This window comes from Crocuta crocuta, unplaced genomic scaffold (genome assembly GCF_008692635.1).
Source record: "Crocuta crocuta isolate KB4526 unplaced genomic scaffold, BGI_CrCroc_1.0 scaffold52, whole genome shotgun sequence".
Lineage (NCBI taxonomy): Eukaryota > Metazoa > Chordata > Mammalia > Carnivora > Hyaenidae > Crocuta > Crocuta crocuta.
Genome location: NW_027528617.1, coordinates 1,761,027 through 1,785,476, shown reverse-complemented (window position 1 = coordinate 1,785,476; position 24,450 = coordinate 1,761,027). Strand labels below are relative to the sequence as shown.

The 24,450-nt window shown below is 37.1% G+C and overlaps 1 protein-coding gene across 9 annotated transcripts in view; it reads right to left on the bottom strand.

The window, feature by feature from the left end:
- Positions 1 to 24,450, bottom strand: part of ALPK1 (alpha kinase 1) — a 128,224-nt gene that overhangs the window by 87,917 nt on the left and 15,857 nt on the right. Inside the window, exon 1 of one of the 9 annotated variants that reach the window (XM_077755020.1) lies at positions 6,464 to 6,547. The exons of the other annotated variants lie outside the window; for them this stretch is intronic. The gene's annotated coding sequence lies outside the window, so the exon portion shown is untranslated. Of the gene's footprint in view, positions 1 to 6,463; positions 6,548 to 24,450 lie in introns of those variants that run through there. 9 annotated transcript variants of the gene reach the window in all.

Below are 24,450 nucleotides of genomic sequence, written 5' to 3'. Positions count from 1 at the left end.
TTTTGATAGTTTATAAAAATGTAATTAGTTTATAAATCATAATTTTGAAAATAATGTTTTGTAAAAATTGCCATTGAAGATGTTTGTTATGCTGCTTAGTGTTATTTTCACTTAAAGTCCCACATAATAAATTCTCCAATGGTTAAAGCAGGAGACATTCTGATTTTCATATAAAATGAATACATTTACTTTTATTCGATTATTAGGATCTAAACCCCAACATATTGTCCCTTTTTGCCTTTACTCCCAGGAAACTCAGAGCCAGATTTTGTAATCAGTTCATGGGTGTCCTTTACTTAGTAATCTTACACAAATCATCACACAAATGAAGGACCCAGATCCTTCATTTTTTGGGTCCACATTATTTACCCTTAGTTTAATAATGCTAGACACGTCTCATAATGTGTCTCATTATAGGTAATTTCAAACAATTTTGAATATGTGTACAAGTTAAAATATATTTCACAATAGTGTTCTTTATGTAATTTGGCTATTTTCTTTATATCCTAGAAAGGCTTTATGGCAAATGGAAAGAACTCAGTGTTTGGAGTTAAGTAGGCCTGGATTTGCCACGTACCTACTATGTGGCAGGCATTATCTGCCAGTTCTTCAGAGGAGACTATGTTATGAGACAGGTGACCAATTATTTCTCTTGCTGTGAGCCACTTGGGCACTTTCAGACACTAAAAAAAAAACAACAAACTTTGCTATGAGTCGTCATGCGTATTCCCTTTAATCCTGGCACCAAAGTCTCATTTATAATTAGTATCATTCTCCACTTAATCTTATATCTCAATCATGTCCAAGGTAAAACATACTCTGGAAGATTTTATTTCAGTCATCTAGACATTAGCAAATGTCCTTCCTAGGTAGTGTGCCTCCTCAATGTCTGTGCCACCTTAAAAGTTATGAAAGCATCTCTGTCGTGTGATTCTTATTCCTTCTTCTACCTCCTCCTTATTGTTTATTATCACCTTCTTCCCACACTTCTAATTTTAAATAAGGTAGGGAAATTAGTATGAGGTTGAGTATGTTTAAAGTTGTTTATGATATTTTACTCAAAACAACTGTCTCCTCCCCCCCAAGACCCCTAGGGATGATTATACTTAAGAATAAAAAAATAATATGAAAGAGTTCATTAATCAAAAGGATTTAAAAAATGCAAGCCCTTCAGCCCTTATCCAAAATAAATATATATTTAGGTATGCATTACTATTGAACATTTATAAAAATGAATAATATAGTAGGATCAAAAGAAACTTCAAAAACCCCCAAAAGGAGAAATTCTTTGACAATGCATAAAAGCTCTAAGTTATTAACAACAACAAAAAAATAAAATTTATAATTGGCCTATTTGAAATTACAATAGCCCTTGCAAGTGATCTTACTGTCTTTTCTCAAAACATTTCCAGACTTAAAGATTCAACCAAAACCATAGCCAGAAAAAATTCACAGCTTGATAACTTTTTATAATAAAAATGAAGAAGTTGCAACTGTGCTTTCATATTAAGGAAATGCAAAAGGAGTAACAAACTAAGTCATAGGGAAGTAGGCGGAGTGAATAAACATAAAAATTTTAAGAATAGTGATTTATGAAATAGCAGATAAATCAAAATGGTAGCTATTTGAAAAAACCAATTAATTGTCTTTCAGGAAAATATAATGGAAAAAAAGAAGAGAGAATAATTTCAGAATGGGAAAAGTGATATAAACACCATTATGATNAAAAAAAAAAGATTTTAGAAGCATAAGAGACTACCACGTACAAATCCATCTAAAAAATGTCAACATTTGCTTATACTGGTATATTTTCTGGGACAATCTTGATATACCATTAAAAGTAAAGAAAAAATGGTGTCTGGGTGGCTTTGTTGGTTAAGCGTCCAACTTCGGCTCAAGTCATTATCTCATGGTCCATGAGTTTGAGTCCCACATTGGGCTCTGTTCTGACAGCTCACATCCAGGAGCCTGCTTTGAATTCTGTCTCCCTCTCTCTGCCCTTCCCCCACTTGCACGTGCTCTCTCTCTCTCTCTCAAAAATAAATAAACATTAAATTTTTTTTAAAATGAAAAAAATCTATTATATAATTAAGACTAAGAATTTGTAAAAAAATATATATGTAGTATTTAAGAAAAGTGTCATTTTCAGATGATGTCATAGTCAATTTTGACCAAATCTTTTAGAAATATGTTATTTCTAAGAAATTTATATTATTACACAGGGTAGAAAAATATGAAAGACATTCTCAGTTCATATTTTATAAGACTGACTTAACACTATATTAATACCTAACCAAGACAATGAAAAAAATAACTATAGTAGACATAGTTTTTGCCCACCTACATCTCCAAAATGTAAATTGCCAAGTATAAAATTAATAAGAAGTGGATTCAAAATATTAGAAAATTTTACTGAGGTAGCAGAAGAATAACAAACAACCAAATAATATTTTAATGATATAATTCTCTCCAACATCATCTATACCTTTAATAAACTTAATTTTAAAAATACCAACAGGATAAATTTACACCTGGTAAATATTTAACATTTCTCTGGGAGGAAAAAAAAGTACTGGTTTGTAGCATTTGTCAACTTCTGTGGTGTAAATATTCCTACCATGGCTGATTTCAAGCTATCACTGTGGGATCACTGAAAATAGTGTTGGGAAGAGATGTGCAGTACCACACAACTCTGTAATGTGTCCATGATGCAAATGCAGTAGACGTAGGAAATCTCAACACCACAAATAGTCACATGCCATCAAATAAGTAAGAAGATGTGTCTTTGTCTTCAAGTAGCTTATTAGTTTTAATTTATATATTTAATTTTTAGTGATGGTTGTGTTAACAAATGGCCCACAAAATTCCTGAAAATTAATAATTGGTTCTCATAAGGCCCAGTATGAGACAACTCCAGGAGACTACTGAGAGGGTCATGAAGAGTTTCTAACAGAAGAGGGACTAGGGGGTGCCTGGGTGGCCAGTCGGTTAAGTTCCTGACTTCGGCTCAGGTAATGATCTCATGGTTCGTGGGTTTGAGCCTGTGTCGGACTCTGTGCTGATGGCTCAGAGCCTGGAGCTTGCATTGGATTCTGTGTCTCCCTCTCTCTCTGCCCCTCCCCCACTTGTGCTTTGTCTCTCTCTCTCTCTCTCTCTCCAAAATAAATAACTGTAAAAAACACTTTAAAAAAAAAAAAAGAAGAGGGACTAAAAAAAAAATAGAGCTTGAAGATTAAAAAGATGGCAGGGAGTTACTTTTTGCTTCTTTTCAAGTTTTATAAATTCCATTCCAAATATTTAAAATGATCCCAATCATATCTTAGCTGTCATTATTTCACTAGCAATAAAGCTGGCATAAATAAACACAGGTGGCTGCCTTTTCCTCATGAAATTATATTCACTATTGTCAAAAAAGGAAGAAAAAGACAGAAGTTGGCAAGGATGTAGAGAAACAGGAGCTTGCATACGGTGTTAGTGGAAATATAAAATACATTTGTCACTTTAGAAAAAAACAGTTTGACAGTTTCGTAGAAAGTTAAGCACAGATTTATCATAAAAACCCTGTAATTCCACTCCTAGGTATTTACCCAAAAAACATGAAAACATATGGCCACCCGAAGACCTGCCCACAAATGTTCACAGCAGCATTATTCATAATCGCCCTGAAGTAGAAACAACCCAATGTCCCTCAGCTGATGAATGGATAAAGAAAATGTAATATCCATTAAATGAAATATCCTTTTATTTGGCAATAAAAAGGAACTTGCTACAACATAGATGAACCTCAAAAACATGCTAGGTGAAAGAAACCAGACACAAAAGACCAAGTATTTTGTGATTTCATTTCTTGGAAATTTTAAGAAAAGGAGAATTTAAAGACATAGAAAGTTGATTTAATAGGGTGAGAATGAGGGTTGGGAGTGGGAACAATAGTTAAATGTAAATGAGCATAAGGGATGGTGTTTGGGTGATTAAATGTGCTAAAACTGGATTCTGAGATTCACACAACTTGGTAAATTTATTTAAAAAGTTAATTATACACTTAAAATTAGTATTTTTTTGGTATATAAATTATACCTCAGTAAAGATGCTTAAATTTAGCTAAATTTCAGTCATTTATTTTTGGTCATCTCTATTATCAAAGGAGACTCACTCAGGGTGCCTGGGTGGCACAGTTGGTTAGGTGTCCAACTTTGACTCAGGTCATGATCTCATGGTTCGTGAACTGGAGTGCCACATCAGACTCTTTGCGGATAGCTCAGAGTNCCTCAGTAAAGATGCTTAAATTTAGCTAAATTTCAGTCATTTATTTTTGGTCATCTCTATGATCAAAGGAGACTCACTCAGGGTGCCTGGGTGGCACAGTTGGTTAGGTGTCCAACTTTGACTCAGGTCATGATCTCATGGTTCGTGAATTGGAGTGCCATATCAGACTCTTTGCGGATAGCTCAGAGCCTGGAGCCTGCTTGAGATTCTGTTTCCCTCTCTCTCTGCCCTCCCCCACTCATGCTCTGTCTGTCTGTCTGTCTCTCTCTCTAAAATAAATAAACATTAAAAATTTAGGAAAAAAACAAAGGAGATTCACTCAAGGAGATTAAGTAACTTGCTTGCAGTTAATTTATTTTTTTACACATTAGAATGTATACCTCCAAATGTAGTTTCCCCTGATTCAATACTGAAAGGCATCTGTCTGAATCTCATCTTACCCACTCTGTCAGTGAATCTACTTCCCATTATCCAAGGTAATTCCTATACTGTCTTCACTGTATATGGCTGTTCATTTGATTATTTTTCTGCTGGGGAAACTATGACTAAAAGGAACAAGTGAAAGCCTAGACTTGATTCATTCACCTATTTACTCAGTCTTTCATTTAGATAGTCATCAAATATTTATTGAACACCTACTATATGTCAGACACTATTTTAGGCACCAGGGATATAGCAGTAAACAAAATAAGCCTTAATAGTTTTCAGAGACAGACTCAAGTCAAGGGCCTGGATTTATTGATTGTTTGTTTTTGTTTTTATTTACTTTTCCAAAATGCAAAAGCATATAAAAAATTCATGACAAAGGACTGTAAACAATAAACATTTTTTCTCACCCATTCAGGTTAAAGATCCTCAAAACTTATGCAATGAATCAAAGATGTTGGACTTACCCTCTGTGAAAGCCCTGCACTTATCCCTGTCAGAAAAAGTCCAAGAAAACCCAAAACTGTTAAGAGAAGAACCTTTGTTACCTGAATCTACTTGGACTTAATTAGTTCAAGCTTTCCCTTATCCAGATGAAATGGAATATTAAGACTGAAATTACATTAAGTCATTGAGAAATAGAAGAAGCTCTATTTTTTTTGCCTCTTGATTATGTGGCTTTAATATGTTATGTCCACTATGCAGGTCTCCCTGAAATTCTGAGGAAAATTCAGCTGAAAATTTAGCTGAAATTCTGACTCATCTCATACTGATATTAGTCCCTGGCCTGCCTCAAATAGAAGCCCATGAGTTCACTTGTTTCTATTCAAGATGGCACCAGTTTCCACTCCTGCTAAAAGCATCTGATATACCAGGAGGCCAGGACCCCAACCATCCCAACACCACAAAGATATTAATATACACCTTTTGAAGAATGAAAAGAAACTTAACCATCTGGCTTATCTTTTCCTTTCAGAAAAGACTACATCTCAGTGATTAGGATGACAATAATAAACCACCAAAAGCAAATGGCTTTTTTTGTTCCTGATTCTTACTATCACTACCCTGAATCTTCCCCTCTCTCCTCCCAGAATGTAACAGGATTGGTAAAAGGAAATGCAAAGATCATCATCCAGTCTGTTTCCTTGGTTCTAACAGGAACTGTATACAAGCAACAAAGATTTATAAAACAAAGTATCTATCCCAAGAATATTTTTTTAATTCAACTTACAGCAGAGTAATCAGATCCAAAGGGAGCCTATAGCACAAGGATCTGGGTAACTTAGAAAAGTCTCAGCGTTACCTGGTTAAAAATAAAAGAAATATTCATCCTTATCCTGACTTTCCACTCTGAGATATATACTTCCTACTAATATACTAAAATTTCTATATATCCACAACCAAGCCGATCACTTTCTAAAACTTTACATCCCCAAAGCTTATGCTATCTGAATCACTGTTTAAAATACTTGCCAGCTTTAACAATGGTCTTGACAAAGGTTTAGCTGTTGGCAGTCTGGACTGGGAAATTTGTTCCATATCCTAGTCGTGGTGTTGGTTATTACACAGATCTTTACATGTGTTAAAAACATAAAATAAAGGCCAAATGAAAGGTCAATTTTAGTGTATATCAAGTTCAAGAAATAATACAAATAAAGCCAATATATGCTGTTTACCCAAAAAAGAAAAGAAGGAAGGAAGGAAGGAAGGAAGGAAGGAAGGAAGGAAGGAAGGAAAGAAAGAAATATTAAAAAAAAGAATCAAGTCTTACTTCTTGGAACTGTAGAGCTGAGGTATCTAAATATCAGGAGAGGGGCGCCTGGGTCGCTTAGTCGGTTAAGCGTCCGACTTTCGCTTAGGTCATGATCTCGNCTGACTATTTTGAACCCCTTTCATTATGGATTTGGTACAAATTTTTCTCACTAGAATGGATATTTATTCTGGATATAGATTTGACTTCCCTCCTATGTTTCTATTAACAATATCTTCTGTGGATTTACTAAAGGCTTAATTCACCAAAAGTAATCCACAAAACATTGCTTCTGGTCAGAATGTTGTAGGTAATTTCCCACAGGACTCACTGGTCTTACCATAACCCAGGAGCAGCTGGCTTTTGAGAGCAAAGCAATAGTCTATTGAAGACGCAGTTACAGAGCCAGCTGGAGGACATCTTATAAGGTGGGGTACTGGTCTAGAGAAAATGGTATATGTTCCACATCAATAACCAATAATATGCTTTTGTTTCACCCAAGGACAGATTACATGGGCTCAGAAACTATAGGGAAAAAGAATCTCCAAATTACCCTCTTCCTCTTTACTGAGAGTATAATAAGGAAGTTATAAATGTAGTCTCATAACTAGTTGCAAGCATGGGGACTGTGGTCAATATTGTATTTTCTTGCTTGATCAGCAGTATGTATGTTCATATATTAACCCATCCCCCCTCTCCATCACCTATTATTTTACAGAGGGTATGTTGGTGGTGGTTACCTTTATAGCTTAGTCAATAAATAAGATATGTGTAGCTTATGCAAAACTTATTAAATTTCTTCCTCTTATTTAAGAGTCCATGCAGTAAACTCTTTCTAGAATTAAGTTCCAAGAATAAGTCTCCATTTCCAGATGAATTTACAAATTCCCCTTTACTGGCTGATGAGAATGTATAATCTAGCATGTTTCCCTTTTGAACTGGTTGTCAGGAAGCTCAGGGCCTCCTACAAGTTCCATTGTAATGAGTTTATCACCTCAGGTTTCCAGGACATTGCTTTCTTCCTTTCTTCTAAATAGTTTCTGCTTTAACTTTTCCTACCTTGGTTTATGTACATTTTAATAGCGCATGTCACTTCAATTCCTTTTTACATGTACCTAAGTAAATATATAAGTAAATAAATAAACCCTGCCTTTACAAAGCAGTTCATGACTTCTCTTAACAGCAGCTCGGGCACACAATGGCTTGCTCATTCAACCAGCATCTATTGAGTACTCACGATGTGTAGGAATGACAGTCCTATACTCTTCATCACTATGCATGGTCCTCATGTCTTCGGCCATCCCTATTATTTCATGTCAGATGCCCCATTGTCAACTCTATGGGTAAAATTTGGGGTAATGTGTAGCTCCTCTTATTTGGACTGTCTTTCAGAGTCTGTTTCTGATTGTTCCTCACTCCTACCTTCTATTGTATGGTTTTTACCAGTGGGTATCTTTAAATCTAAGTCTATAATTTCTAAACATTCTGATAACTTCTGCCTACCATATCTTAGAGTAACTGCGACTTTTTGAGGCTTTTAGAAGCCACCTGAAAACCAGAACTGCCTCAGTCTGAAAGTTAGGGACTTTCTTCCTTTTGATATAAATGAAGATGTGAAGTCAATGGAATTGGTTAAGGGCAATGCTGTAAACTGGACACAAAAACTGTATAATCTCTGAAGAGAGGTTCTCTACAGGAAATGGTGAACTAGCACTTCAGTTTAGAAGTCAACCCTCTCAATAATTTGGTTAGTAAAAAATAAATGTATTTGGCTGGACACAAACTGCTGTTCTCTCTTTTTCTGTATTTTTGGAATGAAATTTGTCTAAAATAGGTACAATCCCTTATAGGTAGTTAGTTTATCTTCCTCTTTTTGTTTGTCCTAAATTGATCTTTCTTCCTTCCTGCCTTCTTTTGTTCTTCCAAAGCACATATATTATTCTTTAATCCACTCAGCATTTTCATAAGTACCTAGTATGTGCCAGACACAATCTGTTTAAGGATAAACAGATAAATATAGTATAGTTTCTGGATTCCATAAGTACATTATTGGGGGAGGCCAATGTATAGGCAATAATTACAGCCTTGTGATAAATGACAGGGCAGAGGCACCACAGAAGTCTAGAGATGTCCCTTCACCTGACCCACAAGCTGAGAGGCGCTTTGGGGACAGTGACCCTTTTATAATGCAGGAAAAGGTCATCAATCTATCATGTTGGGTGAGTTACTAGGCTTTTTCACAACTGAAAGAATCAACAAAACATCTAAGCCACTGCATGAGCAGACACAGTTTTGGAAAGTCACATGAATTTTACTACAATTTCACATATTATATGTAGTTGTGATCTGGTAAAACTAGTAAATATGCTAAAAATAGTACCCCAAAGTAGAATTTTAAGGAAGAAAATGTTTCTCAAGCAGGGCACATAGATCATATAAAGTACCACAGAACTCCCTTAGGAGTCCTGAATGCCCAGGGTGATACTCTAGAAATCTCCATCAGCCAGTGAGATGATGTCAATAAAGGACGGTAATTGGTCCCTAAAGGATTGCCTTGGGAAGTGTACAGAACAAATACTCAACAGTGGCAGTAAGTGAGCAAGGGAGGAAATAATTATTTATATAGATCAAAAGATGTAGATACTTTGGACACCTGTGATGGGTTCAGATAATTAGTGTTACATATGGATATTCTGAGAGGGTAACATTTCTGTACCCCTCAAGAGACTTGTAAGAAATCTATTTATATTCCTTACTTGATACTCTGTTCTCTCGTATCAGTGACTAGCAGCCAGTGTGAATGCTGAACCAAAACATTGCTTTCAGAAACGAATGTCCCTCAACAGCACATATGATTGAAGGTAGACTCACTTTGACAGGCAGATGGACGGTCCCTTTAGAGGAAGACATCCAGTGTGTCAGCAAAGAATTCTCTAGGGTTGGTATAGGGTACAGCCTTTATTATTGTAGCAATTTAACTTAGTCCTTCCTTTAACAAAACAAAAACCATTGCTTTCTTCTCTAGGTAGTCATTGCTTAGTTAGTATTCACCCTATCCAAGTTCGCCATCTAGAGGTCATACAGTTTGCAAGTGCTTTTAAGGTCAGAAGACTCCATGTGAGAATTCATTCACACTTGCCTCCTATTTAGAGAATTCCTCCTCCTCCTCCTTCTTCTAAGGAAGTTTATACTTCTGTTGAATGATATCACAATTAATGGCAATATACTGTATAGCTATCATCTTGCTAGATAATTTACTGGTCTCTCTCTCTCTCTTTTTTTTTTAACATTTCTCTATCACATAGAGAATTATGTTATAAAAGTAACAGTGAAGAAGAACTGTTAAATATCCGTTTTAGTACAATATTTCTTCAGTTAGAAAAGTTTTTAATCTCCTTTTTGGTCCACATAAAAATAACACACTCTTCATCATTGTTTAAACTACTAAGCACTAACAATCCTAATCATCCCTACCATTCACTTAGGATGTTACCACTGGCCAGGACACTTAGAAACATTACCTAACTTAATATTTATAACAAGTTTGTAAAGTATTATTATTCTTATCATGTACATGAGAAATCTGAGGTTATGAGTTTAAGCAGCTTAGTCCAGGCAGGACATAGAGCTAAAGTAAGATGGAGAACTGGTTTTGGAGATCTGTCTCAGTTCGTGTGTTCTCGCCAAACTTGCCATATTGCCTCCAAGTAGTATGTTTCTCTATTTTTCAAGCCTGGCTTTTTCAACCACCTCTCTCCATCTTTAGAGGTAGTTTATATGTTCCCTGTCTCCCTGCTACTTTAGTGAGCAGGGAAGAATAGCCTTTCTCCTCCACATGCTGCGTGATAATCAAGAATACAACCAGACACTGCAAAGAAGTCTCCTGCGTCACCAGGTTTAGTTCAAGTACATTTGAGAAGTTAAGGTGAAGCTGTGACCTCCTTGCCCTGGAGCTTAGGTTGGCAAGTGTCTCTTGACCATGCCTAATCTTCCCTGTGGACCTTAAATAAAGTCCTGTTCAGTCAGCAATGTCTAAGACCTGGCCCTTTCTACAAAAGGATCCTCAGCTTGGGAGTTTATGGAGTTTTTCCTCAGAAGTTGCTTTTTTTTTTTTTAAAGTTTATTTATTTATTTTTTTTAGTAATCTCTACACCCACTGTGGGACTCAAACCCACAACTCCAAGATCAAAAGCCATATGCTCCTCTACTGAGCTAGCTGTGTGTCCCCAGAGGTTGCTTTAACCTTTTATTTTGTTAATGTTTACTTATTTTTGAGAGAGAGAGTGTGTGTGTGTGAGGGAGTCGGGGAGGGGCAGAGAGAGAGAGAGAGAAAATCCCAAGCAGGCTCCCTACTGTAAACCCAGGAACCCTGAGATTATGACCTGAGCCGGAGCCAATGCTCAACCGACTGAGATATCCAGGAGCCCCAAGAGGTAACTTTTTAAGAAGACCATCAGACTTTAGTTTTGGAGGTAATTCCTTTATTTTCTGTTGAATTTGAGTTTCTACTCTTTTCTCTGTCCCAACAATGTGAGGTTCACATTAGGCAAAGAGGAGGCATGCCTACTTCTGGAATTCAGTGATTTTTGGACAAGTTATCAAGATTTCTGGCCTGCATGAGGAACTGTATCTCCTTGGGTACAAGAAGACTTTAAAGTAGAATGATTGGAACACTTATATTAAGAGATTCTTGAGTTTAATGTAGCTGTAATGAGCATAATACTCCCAAACTAGCTTTAGCATAAAAGGGGATTTATTGGATGGACACAAGGATCTCTCCTGGACATAAGGACAGGAAATGCAGATAGTCCTCATGAGGGATTAGAGTCAGGAACCAAAAGCTGTTGAAAGCAAAAGCAATTTCTCTCTCTGTCTGTGTTTCTCTCTCTCTCTCTTTCTCTCTCTCTCTCCCCTCCAAGAGTCTGTTTTATTCATTCCACCAAGACTTACTGATAGGCTACTATATATCAGGTACCATGCTAGGTGGTAAGAGTCCAGAGTACAAGGTCTGCCTTATTCTTCTCTGTAGACTATCCTCATTTGATACATTTACCATGGCTTTACATGACCTCCTGATTCAAATCTTCTAATTCAGTCTCAGCATCCTTAGTTCAAAGACAAAATCTTAGCACAACATATGGCTAAGATACTTCTGGCATCAGCTGTCTACGCTTGGTCCTTTCAGGCATAGCAACAATGACTCAGTTGGCTGAGGGGGGGGTGGGTTGCATGGGACAATCTCAGCAATCAGGTAAGAATAGAGCAAATGGTATGAAAATGGGATGTTGGTAAAGAGGATATGATCGATGGAAGGAAGTGATGATCATCTCTATTGTAAAGATTTTCAAAGACAAAAGAACGATGAAAGTTTCTATAAACTTGAGGAAAGAAAAGGAAAGAACCTCAGGAAAGCTGAGAACTTAGCTTGGGGTAGGGAAGGGCTCCCGATACATGGCCTATCTGGGGATATCAGTTTGAGTCTCAGTGAGGCAGGGGTTACTCAAGAGCCCTCTAACCCTGCTGCCTCAGGGCAACCTGGGTGACATTCCTTGGGAGAAGGAAGGGGAATTCTAGATCTTAAAAACAAAACCATCCTGTAGTAGCTGTTTAAAAGTTCAAAGTCTATAAGGTTGTTAGAAACACTGTGGACCCTGGAGACAATCAATCTCCATATCTGAGAACAACAGACAGAGATCAGCTGACACTGCAACAGTAGTTTGAAAAGACTGGAAAGTACCCAGGGAGAAAAGGAAAATAGAGAGGCTAAAAGTTGAGATATGCCACCACAAATTTTGTGGCTGTAGCCTAAGTTTTTTAGTCACTTGGGCTAATGTGGTCTTGAGAGAAAAGAGTTGAAATCATCAGTATAAAAATAAACTTCCCTCACAAATCTGTACTTCCAACCTGCATGTCCCAAGTACCTCACTGCTACACTCTGACAAGATATTTCAGGTTAATTCCTTTCCTTCAAAGGAATCTTGACCCACTAGATTGCCTTTTTGTTTTATTGATGGTTTTCTAAGGCAACCTAGTGAATTGGAAAATATATTTGCAAATAATATATCTGATAAGGGGTTAATATTCAAAATACATAAAGAACTTATACAACTGAATGCCAAAACAAACAATGAACAATTTGATTAAAAAAGGGACAGATATCCTAAATAGACATTTCTCTAATGAAGACATCCAGATGGCCAATGGACACATGAAAAGACGCTCAACATCACCAATCATCAGGAAAATGCAAATCAAACCCTCAATGAGATATCAACTTATACCCGTCAGAACAGACAGTATTAAAAAGACAAGAAATAACAAGTATCAACAAGGATGTTGAGTAAAGGAACCCTCATGCACTGTTGGCAGGATTGTAGATTGGTGTCGTATGGAGGTTTTTCAAAAAATTAAAACTAGAAATACCATCTAATCCAATAATTCACTACTGGGTATTTACCCAAAGAAAATGAAACTACTAATTCATAAGATATATGCACCCCTATGTTTATTGGCAGCAATTTTTACAATAGCCAAGATATGGAAGCAATCCAAGTATCCATCAATAGATGAATGGATAAAGAAGTTGTGGTACATATGATGGAATATCACTCAGCTATAAAAAAAAGAATGTTATCTTGCCATTTGCAACAACACAGATGAACCTAGAAGGTATTAGGCTAAGTGAAATAAGTCAGATAAAAGAAAACTACCCTATTATTTCACTAATATGTGGAGTCTAAAAAAACGAAAAAACAAACAAAAAACTGAACTCTTAAGTACAGAGAAAAAACTGGTGGTGCCCAGAAGGGCAGTGGGGGTGGGGGTGCAAAATAGATAAAGGGGATGAAGAAGTACAAACTTCTAATTAGAAAACAAATAAGTCATGGAGATGAAAAGTACAGAGTAGGGAATATAGTCAGTAATGTTGTAATAACTTTGTATGGTGACAGATGGTAACTATACTTATTGTGGTGATCACTGAGTAATGTATAGAATTGTTGAATCACTATATTGTACACTTGAAACTAATACAGTGTTTTATGTTAATTATACTTTAATCTTAAAACAGAGAGAATCTTGAGAGGCTAAGAGATTTCATTTGTTCGACTACAACTTTTGAAGCAAGTATTTAATTCTGATCAAATTCATTAGCATAACCTACATTCATTTGTAGTCCAATTCACCATTTTTAGGAAGTAAAAATCACGTGTGGAGAAAGTTCCCAAATGAGCAAAGCGTCTAAACCTTCAATGAAATTTAGTGTGTGGCAGAATGCTGCAGATAGAAAGAACCATAGTTACTTTGATACTAATTCAGCAAGCTACAGGCATTGTCTTAGGTTGTTTGGACTTAATCAGTGATTATTTTGTATATGAGTCCTTCTCACTTCCCATGACGTAAAGTTTTTAGAAATTTTATGTGTTATAAAACCAGCCGGTCTACAAAATCTTAGTTCTCATAGCCCTTTTGACTTTTTTCCTCATCAGATCTGAAATCTGGAACTGTTCCCACAGCAATTCACTCTATTTGCCTTTTTAATTCCTCGGTGCTTCTCCTTCTTCTCATTAATTGGATTAATTAATTGGATTCAACAAATATTTATTGACTCCCTCTGTTGCACCAGGATAACCATCAGTCATTACTCTCACAGAATGTTTTTGGGAAAGGCAATCCACCATGGGCTGTGGGCATCTCTGCAAGTTCTTGCTGGGTGTGTCAAGAATGCCAACCCATTTTCTCCTTGCTTGGCCTGTTCATCAGGTTTGTATTTGCAGCAACCTTGAGAAATGAGGTCATAGAACAGTTGTGCTATAAAAGCAGTGGCTTCCTCAAGATCAGTGTTCCTTGACTGCAACACAAACCCACTGGCATCCACCTGGACTGCTCAGTATCACTCTTTTGGGACTTAGAGGACATAAGAAACTGATGTCTACATGATGCTCATGCTTGCTGTGCTCTTGAATAATACAGTCCTCTGTCTTTGACTCAAGAGGCTAGTCTCATGTCTTTTGCCAGCATCCATGAAACATAGCAGGTCAAGTTACTAACTGTAAGGAGAGTAAAAGTGGTTGAGCATCCAACTTCAGCTCAGGTCATGATCTCACCGCTTGTGGGTTCGAGGCCCGCATCGGGCTTTGTGCTGACAGCTCAGAGCCTGGAGCCTGCTTTGGATTCTGTGTCTTCCCCTCTCTCTGTCCCTCCCCTGTTCATGCTCTGTCTCTCTCTGTTTCTCAATAAATAAATGTTACAAAAAATTTTTTAAAAGAGAGAGTAAAATAAAACCTCAGACCCTGAAACTTAAATCTTAATTTCCAAGAATTTAATTATCCCTAGAAAAGGCCCTTATTGAGTGAAATTTTATGTAATACTCTAAAAATCTGCTTCAACTGAAATAGGTAAAAATGTCAACTATATTTGATGTAAACTTGTTTTTATACATCCTATATTCTCCCAGGTTTGTAGCCTATATATTATAAATTCTATGTTTTTCTCAGTTCTTAAAAATTAAGGTTTGTGGGGTGCCTGGGTGGCTCAGTAGGTTAAGCATCTGACTCTTGATTAGGGCTCAGGTCATGATCTCACAGTTTGTGAGTTTAAGCCCTGCATTGAGCTCTGTGCTGACAGTGAGGAGCCTGCTTATGATTCTCTCTCTCCCCTTCTCTGTCCCTCCCCCACTCACTTTCTCTCTCTCTCTCCCAAAATAAATAAGTAAACTTAAAAAAAAAAATTAAGGTTTATGGTACTTTTCTTCCAACAATGCCAATTAACCAAATTTTCAAGGTTTTATGCTATGTGTCAGGCTCTAGGGGATCCAAAGATGAATAAGACACAGTCCCAGCACTCTTAGGCCCCAGGGTTTAATAGAGATGACAAACACAAATATGTATCTCAAACACAAGACTGGAAAGGGATCATTTATAGCTGAATTCCAAGCAAAGAATGGATGAAGAGTGGGCAAGTGGAGATTTAGTTAAGTTGTTCCTTGTTAAGAAGGACAAATATGAACTACACACTGAAGGATGGGTAGGACTCCCACAAGTGGAGAAAATGGAGAGGCAGTGTCTGAGGAACAAGAAAAGTAGTACAAAGAGATACACTTCAGACAGATGGGGTGGGATGGGGATACCGCAAGAGTGAAGGCAGATCATGATTAAAGTTAGCAGGGAGCCCAGGGTGCATGGAGCACCACTGAGAGATGATGAGTTCAGGCCAGTCCTGTTTTAAGTGTCCATGGAATCTTGTAGAGAAACGAAGCTCACTACAAGAGGGTGGGAAGTGTGAGTCAGACTCAGGAGGAGATTAGGAGTGGAGAGGAATTTAGGGATCATCCACATGGGGGGCAATAATAGAAGCTACTGTACCAGATTAAAGGAGGCAAAGGTAAAATATGAAGACTGGACTTCTACAAAATGCCTCTATCCAGGTGCCAAATAGTGAAATAATGGCCTCCAGAGAAACAGCTAGAACTGTGAGAACCAGAAACAGCGGAAAAATGATACTGAACAACGAATTCCACAGGAAGCCCCAGAGTAACTACTGGAAAGAGGCAACTAGATCAGGTGATTGGAAAGTTCTTGTTAATCTTGTAAATAGACATTTACATGATCAGAAGAGGGCAGATCAGAAGTAGATGGATGAGTGTTAATCAAGGAAGTGAAAGGGATAAATATAGACTACTATTTTGAGAAGCACTGCCTTTAAGGGAAGGAGAAAGATCGAATGCAGTCTCAGGGGAAATGAATGCTTCATAAGAATCATTAGATTTGAACATGTGTGTAGGCTAAGGAGATCTGAGAAGGCAAAGAAAAAACAAAGAAAGCAAAGCAAAGGGGAAAGAAAAAGATAAAAGAGGAAGAATATGAGAAAAATCACAAAAGAGGTTTAAGACGTCAGGAGTAGGCTTAATCCAAGGTAGAACATTGTTTCTCTGAGGCAGAAGGGAAGGAGAAAAGAATGGCTAATGATTGAGAGAAAATCTGAGAGTTCACTACGGATAACCCAGTATCCTAAGTCAAACAGATGGAAATCTGGGAGGTAGGGTGGCAGGAGTGAATTCAGCTTGAGAAGGGGGATCCTGGAATGGAACAGGGGCTGTAGAGAATTGGAAAGACAATTAAGTAAGGATAAATAAAAGAATCAGTGGGGGTTCAGCTATGGTTCATCAGTAATGGATCCCATCAGTCAGCTGAGGGGTTATCTCATGTCTACTCTGGAGAGTTGAAGTCAATCTACATCTGGAAAGTGTATACAACGGAGGGCAAAAGAACATAACAATAGTCTAAAGTGCCTGTGGGCCACGGGGTCCAGACAGAGAGAGGCTGGAGAACGCAGAAGTGGGCTCATAGTCTGGGCAAACAGAATCGGGGATGTTGGAGATGCTGGCATGAATGAACAAAAGAGAGGAGGTAGGGAATTATATTTACACAAGTGTTTTTCAGGTTTGGGACCTGGGATTTTGAGTGGATCAAGTGAGGACAGATTCTCAGTTGCAGCTGGGGCCAGCCTGATGACTGACATGGTTGTGTCATCAACTCAGGCAGTCAGAGAAGTCTTGGGGTATTTTACAGCACTTCAAATTGGCAGTGTTTTATTGCTGTATGTCAATTACCCAAATGTTCTTTTGCAATGCTATTTTCATTACTATGTAAATTTCCCTTATCCATTTTATTTATTGTTAAAAGAAACACATATGTAAATAGGTATTAAGTACTTCAGATGAGATGTTCTTAAGTCCTATTTTCAATTTTATTTAATTTCCAATTTGGGAAATGAACCTAAACTAGTTTATTTGGGGCCCTATGGTAGACTGCTTTTCACTTTTTTCTCAACTGTAACTATGAATTAATTTGTAGTTTTGTTTTAATGCCTATCTTCCCCAATAGGAGAGGGCATGTGTCTGTTCTGTTCCCTTCTACAGCCTGGAATATTTAGGACATATGATAATTCCTAAAATATATGATGTACTCAAAAAATACTCGTTTTCATGAATTGCTTGTAAAAGGAGATATCTAATAAATCTGGGCATCCTCTTTGAGTTGCTTAATCCTATGCTTTGCTTACTATATATTTGATAAATTGGAAATACTTCTTTTTATTCCACGAATATCTATAATGTTCAAAGGAAATAGGATTCCTTTTGTTGTCTCTATACACTATTAAAATCTCTGCCTACACTCTTTAACAAGAAATAACATGCTTATTCTTAATTCATCTTCTATTTTTTTCCCTTCAGACTGATGTAAAATTTTCCGAATACTTCTTAGTGTTACTTTTTGCATTATAAGGACATCATCAGAAGTTCTGAAAACTTTGTGATAATGTTTATATCATAGTGTCTGTCTCAGAAAATGAGCTAGTTAATGAGTTGTCAGCCTCAACAAATGTTTATGTCATTTACAGGATGATCTTAACTGCCTTTCTGCAATTTAAAGGTCTTCATTCTTTTGAGTGCCTCACTGCCACCCTCTTCTGGTCACATATAACAGCACAGGCATAGAAGATTCCACTTTTTAAACTAGATGGGTATCTTTACTCATTGATGAAAACAAATGTGGCTCTACAGAACAAAAGAGAGCCAAATAAATTATAAGACTTAGAAATGACCTAATAAAATGGAAAACTTTTGTGAAACATTAAAATAGTGATGTATATTTATTTATCTACCAATAACCATTTTTGGTCCCCATTTCAGAAAAAAATCCATTATTCCTTTTGAATTTTATTATAGAAAAAAATTCACTAACCCATTGTCTCAAAATCTATGATGTTTAAATATAACAGCAATAAAAGTTTCCCTTTTACTCTCTATGTAGAAAGAGTTTGCTAACAGAATTGATAGTGTATATAGCATTGCAGGCCATGTGTAAACTGGGAGGGAAAAATCTATTAAAGTATTAAATGTATTTTAGAATGACTAAATATATGAAAGAAATACTGGTAACTCAAAGAGCATTCATTATCTATTTATGAAGTACTGAATGAGTCCTTCACTTGCAAATAATGCAGTGGTTCTGAACATACACATGACCTGAAGCCTTTATGCTGTTCTCTTGACTCTTACCTTATTCGCACTACACATCCTATATTCAATGAAGTCTGCCATCTTCTCCTTGCAACTATGGTCTCTGCTCTCACAATCTCTTCTGCTGTTGTCTGTCCCAGGTCCTCTCCATCTCTAGTTGGGACTATTAGCCTCCAAACTGGTTTTCCTGCCACCTGTTTCTATCCACATCCCCATACTCTATACTTCACACACTACAGATAGCCTCTTAAAAGCAGAATTAACCTTGTCACTCTCCTCCTTAAAAACGTCTGTGGAGGACCACTTGTGTGGCTCAGTTAGTTGAGCATCTGACTCTTGATCTCGGCTCAGGTCATGATCCCAGGGTCCTGGGATTGAATCCTGAATTGGGTTCTGCACTGAATGTGGAGCCTGCTTGGGATTTTCTCTCTCTGTCTGCTTCTCTCCCCAGCTTGTGCTCTCTTTCTCTAAAAACAAAACAAAATAAACAAAACAAAACAAAACAAAAAAACAACACATCTACTGGCTTGCTGTTGCCTATAGGATGAAGTCCAAGCACCTGAACTTGGGCATGGAGAATCCAGTGTGTGGTACTCAGCATACCTGCAATGCAGCACAGCTTCTGTCCCTGTGCACTTGTCCTTAGTACCCTGCAATAGTGTCCTCCAGCACTCTGTTTTGTCCTCTGTGGCAGAGGCTGGCACAAGGCTCTATCATGTAACAGTTACTTGACTGTCTCCCAAGAGTCTGACTCCTGAGGGTGGGCAGAGCCTCACTCATTCTCTTTCAAATCGCCAGCACACAGCTGATACCAGCCGTGTGACCAGCGCACAGAGGGAATGCTGCTCTCCCATTTTTATCTAATGAAATTCTCAGTTTTCAAGTTTTAAATTATAATGCTATTTCTCTAAAGCCTTTTTTGACACTTTTCTGGCAGAATTAATACCTACCTATAACAGTTTTTTGTTCAGATATGTACTTCTGTCTCTTGTGCTCTGTCATTAGTGCCAAAAGGCAACTAGGGGGAATGAAAAGGGCATGAGCTTTGGAAGCAGACAACCCTGAGCTGTATCCCAGCCCTGCTACTCACTCTCTGTGTCACCTCAAACAGGTAGCTTCAGCCTTTCTTAAATGAATGGTTTTCACCCTCATCTATAAATGGGTCTAACACCATTTCCCCATAAGATGAATGCAAACACTAAAAAAGAAAGTGAAAATTCATCACACATCCTACATTTTCACTAAATTTTAGTATTTGTTCCATTTCCCTGAGGGTGAAGATCATATCTAATTTATATCTAGGTTCCCAGGGTGGTCAAAACTACAGACACTCAGCAATGTTTACTGAGCAAATAAATGAATTCCAGAGTTAGAGCTGGTCAAAAATAATATAAGAATTACAATCTTGAATCAGATTTGTCTCATTTTCATGATTATAATATCTAAAGTATATTCTAGTCACACAGTTTGAGGCATAAATATTTTCTAATCTGTCAGTTATATGTCCATTTGTACATTTTTCTTTAGGTAGTTATTGTGAAATATGCTTATGAAATGTTTAAATAAAAAGAACTAATGTCTATTTTTTAACAACATAAATATAATGTTAAGGAAGAAAAACAGAATATAACATTATTCACACAGTGTGATAGCTACTACGTTTTTAAAAAGTCAGTGAAGATCAATGATGTTTTTTCTAGAAATAGAAAAAAACCCACCCTAAAATTCATTTAAAATCTCAAAAAAACCAAATAGCTGAAGCAACCTTGAATAAGAAGAACAAAGCTGGAGGTCTTGTACTTACTGACCTTACTGATTCTAAAACTTACTACAGAGCTACACTAATCAAAACAGTGTAATATTGGCATAAAGACAGACATACACACCAATGAAATACAGAGCCCAGAAATAAATCTTCACATCCAATGGTTTTTTTTTTAAATTTTTTTAATGTTTTATTTATTTCTAGGAGAGAGAGAGACAGCGTGAGCAGGGGAGGGTCAGAGACAGAGGGAGATACAGACTCTGAAACAGGCTCCAGGCTCTGAGCTGGCAGTCAGCACAAAGCCGACGCAGGGCTCGAACCCACGAACCCACGAACCGTGAGATCATGACCTAAGCGAAAGTCGGATGCTTAACTGACTAAGCCATCCAGGCGCCCCACATCCAATGGTTTTTGATAAGGGTGCCAAGACCATTCAATGGGGAAAGGACAACCTTTTCAATAAATGGCGTTGGGAAAACTGGAAGTCCACGTGCAAAAGAATTAAGTTGGACCTTTACCTTATACCAAAACCAAAATCAAACTAAAAAACATAAAGCCTAAAATGGAATAAAATAAAGCCTAAAACTATAAATGTCTTAGACGAAAACATGAGAAAATCTTTATGATACTGAACTTTGCAGTGATTTCTTTGGTATGATATCAAAAGCACATATAACAAACAAACAAAAACAAATAAATTGGACTACATAAAATTTTAAAATTCCTGGTCATCAAAGATCATATTAAACAGAGTGAAAAGGGAGTCCCTGGAATGAGAAAAATATGTGGAAATCCACATCTGATAAGGAATTAATATCCAGAACATGTAAAGAACTCCTACAGCTCAACAATAAAAATACAAACAACCTAATCTTAAAAATAGCAAAGGACTTGAATTTACATTTTTCAAAAGAAGAAATACAAAGGGTCAATAACCACATGAAAATATGCTCAACATCACTAATAATTAGGGAAAGCAAACAAAAATCACAATGAGATACCACTTCACACCCATTAGGATGGTTACTATGGAAAAAAAGGAAAAAAGAATAGAGTATTGGCCAGAATGTGAAGAAATTATAATCGTAGCACACTGTTGGTGGGAATATAAAATGGTACAGCTGCTATGGAAGAAGATATTATGGTATTTTCTCAAAAAATAAAAATAGAATTATCATATGATCCAGAAATTCCACTTCTGAGTACATATCCAAAATAATGGTAAGCAGGGTCTTGAAGAGTTATTTGTGGGGACACCTGGGTGGCTCAGTCGGTTAAGCATCTGACTTCAGCTCAGGTCATGATCTCATGGCTGGTGGGTTCGAGCCCCACATCAGGCTCTGTGCTGACAGCTGAGAGCCTGAAGCCTGCTTTGGATTCTGTATATCCCGTCCGCCCCTACCCCCCGCCTCTTCCCCACTCATACTCTGTCTCTTAAAAATAAATATTTTTTAAAAAGAGTTATTTGTATACCATGTTCATAACAGCACTATTTACAGTAGCTAAAAGGTGGAAGCAACTTATGTGTCCATCAAAAGATAAACAAATGTGGTATATACATATATTTCCTTAAAAAGGAAATTTTGACAAATGCTCTAACACAGGTAAATTTTGGGGATATTATACAAAAGGAAATAAGCCTGTCACAAAAAGACAAAATTGCATGATTTTACTTAAATAAGGTGCCTCGAGTAGTCAAATGTATAAGAGACAGAAAGTAGAATGGTGGTTGCCAAGGGGTTCGGGGGAGAGGGGAATGAGAAGTTATTGTTTAATGGCACAGAGTTTCAGTTTTGCAAGATGAAAAGCATTCTGTGGATAAAATGGTAGCACAAGAATGTGAATGTAATTTAATACCACTAAATTGTACACTTAAAATGATTATGATGGCACATTTTATGTGTATTTTACCACAATTTTTAAGAATGTCTGCAAAAATAGAAGAAGATACACCAAAATATTTAGCATCTGTCGCTTTCAGTAATACTGTTTGACTATATTCCCCTTCTTTCCATGATTTCTAAAATGACTATGCATAGTTCTATAATTAGGAGAAAATAATTAATTCAAAACTTCATGTGAAAACTTACCCCAAATTGGTGTTCATATATTTTGATCCATTCCTAATTTAGAACTTTCTACATTAAAAATATATTAAACACAGAGGACTTTATTATAATAAGATAATGAATAGAATAAGGAATAATCTCTAATCCTTATTTTCTGCATTATGTTATAGGCATTGCTGTATGACTGCTACTTGAAACAACCCAGGTAGGAGAAGAGAGGAAACTCAGGTTCTGAGTCCCAAATGAGACTAGAGAAGTTACAGTTGATCATCACTGTCCATCACGTTAGAAACACATGGAGGGGCACCTGGGTGGCTCAGCTGGTTAAGCGTCTGACTTTGGCTTAGTTCATGATCTCATGGTTCATGAGTTCAAGCCCCACATGGGGCTGTCTGCTCTCAATGCAGAGCCTGTTTTGGATCTTCTGTTCCCTTCTCTCTCTCTGCTGTTTCCCCTCTTGCTCTCTCTCTCTCTCTCTCTCTCTCTAAGCTAAATAAACATTAAACATAAATGAATAGGGGCACATGGGTGGCTCAGTTGGTTGAGCACCCAACTTTGGCTCAGATCATGATCTCACAGTTCATGAGTTTGAGCCCCGCATCAGGTTTGCTGCTGTCGGTGCAGAGCCTGCTTCAATCCTCTGTCCCCTCTCCTGCTTGCACTCTCTCAAAATTAAACAAATATTAAAAAATAATAAAATAAAATAAATAAACATTTAAAATAAAAAGAAACACATGAAGGAAAAATGTCAATCAAGGAAGACCAGAATCTGTCCAAAGTGGTTAACAGGGGACAAACATCTCTCCCCATCTCTTTAAACAGGGGTAGGGGTTTCAAATCTCTTTAGACTTTTTAGAAACTTTACTAACAGAGATCTAAATTATCAGGATTAGAACTATCTGATAGTTTTGTTATGCAGAAAATAAAGAGACTTTGCTGAAAAAACCTTTCTGAATGATCTCTTGTCTCAAAGTTCTAAACTTCCACTCAGTTACTTTAAAAAAAAGTCTACTACTTTTGGGGATTGCCAGAGAGAGGAAGTCCTCCCTGTTATTTATGTAAATATTTTGCTAAAAGAGTTTATGATAATAGTTACTACTTGTTCATATGCTAGAAATAGTATATTACACTTCATAGTGTTTTACATTTTCAACCACCTTGAAAAATCTTTCAAGGGGCAGCTTGTGCTCTTAAGCCTCTGAACCACTGGTTCTAAATGAGGAGACCTCTGGCCATTTTCAGACCTTGTTTTTACCTTCCTTGTTTAATCTGCATATCCCTTACCCTGTCTTTGAATCTTACATCATAGTCCACTGCCCATCATTGTTAACATCAACTGCCAGCACCTAGGGCATTTTAGTTCCCACGTCATCATTACTCCAAATGACCCCTATTCTTGTAGATTTCAATAATTATGTAGTGATCAGGGACTCTTGGTTTCTTGAAATCCTTCTTGCAAAGATTTTGTCCTTTACCCAACCTCAGGCATTCACTTTCAAGGCAACTCTTTCATACTTTCAAATTGTATCTCACTTTCGTCCAATACCATCTATCTTGTCCTCTTTTATTCTCCCAAATCCAACAATTCTAAAATCCCACTGGTACCTAGAATCCATTGATCTACCACCTTTCCATGGACCCACACTCACCTTGAGGTCCTCTCTCCTCCCCCTACCCAGTTTAATTCTCATGGTCAATCATGATCATCATCACCACATGCATACACCTTTGACTCCCTTGTTTTTAGTATGTTCATGTCAAAATCACAACTCTAGTTAAATCCAAATTTTCTCCCAGCTGAACAATGCTGGGGGAAAAATAACCCTGCCCCCCGATTTCCCTTTAAATTTCTGACTCTAAAAAACTCAGTGATGCCATTAATGCTGCCAGACAATCACACTGTGATTCTCAGGTCCATCCACCTTGCACTCTGTTAGGGGCCAACTTCACTTTCTCTCCTCCCTCCTCTATCCTCATTTTCAGCAATCCGAAAAGGACTTCTATAGCCTCCCCTTCACCTCTACCAATCAAACAGTGGCTAACAGCCCATATTCTGCCCCACCATTTGCTTTCAGAGACAAATCACCCATTCTCTTATCTGGAAGCAATTACTCTATTCGAACAATAATTGCACCTTTCTCCTTACTCAAAC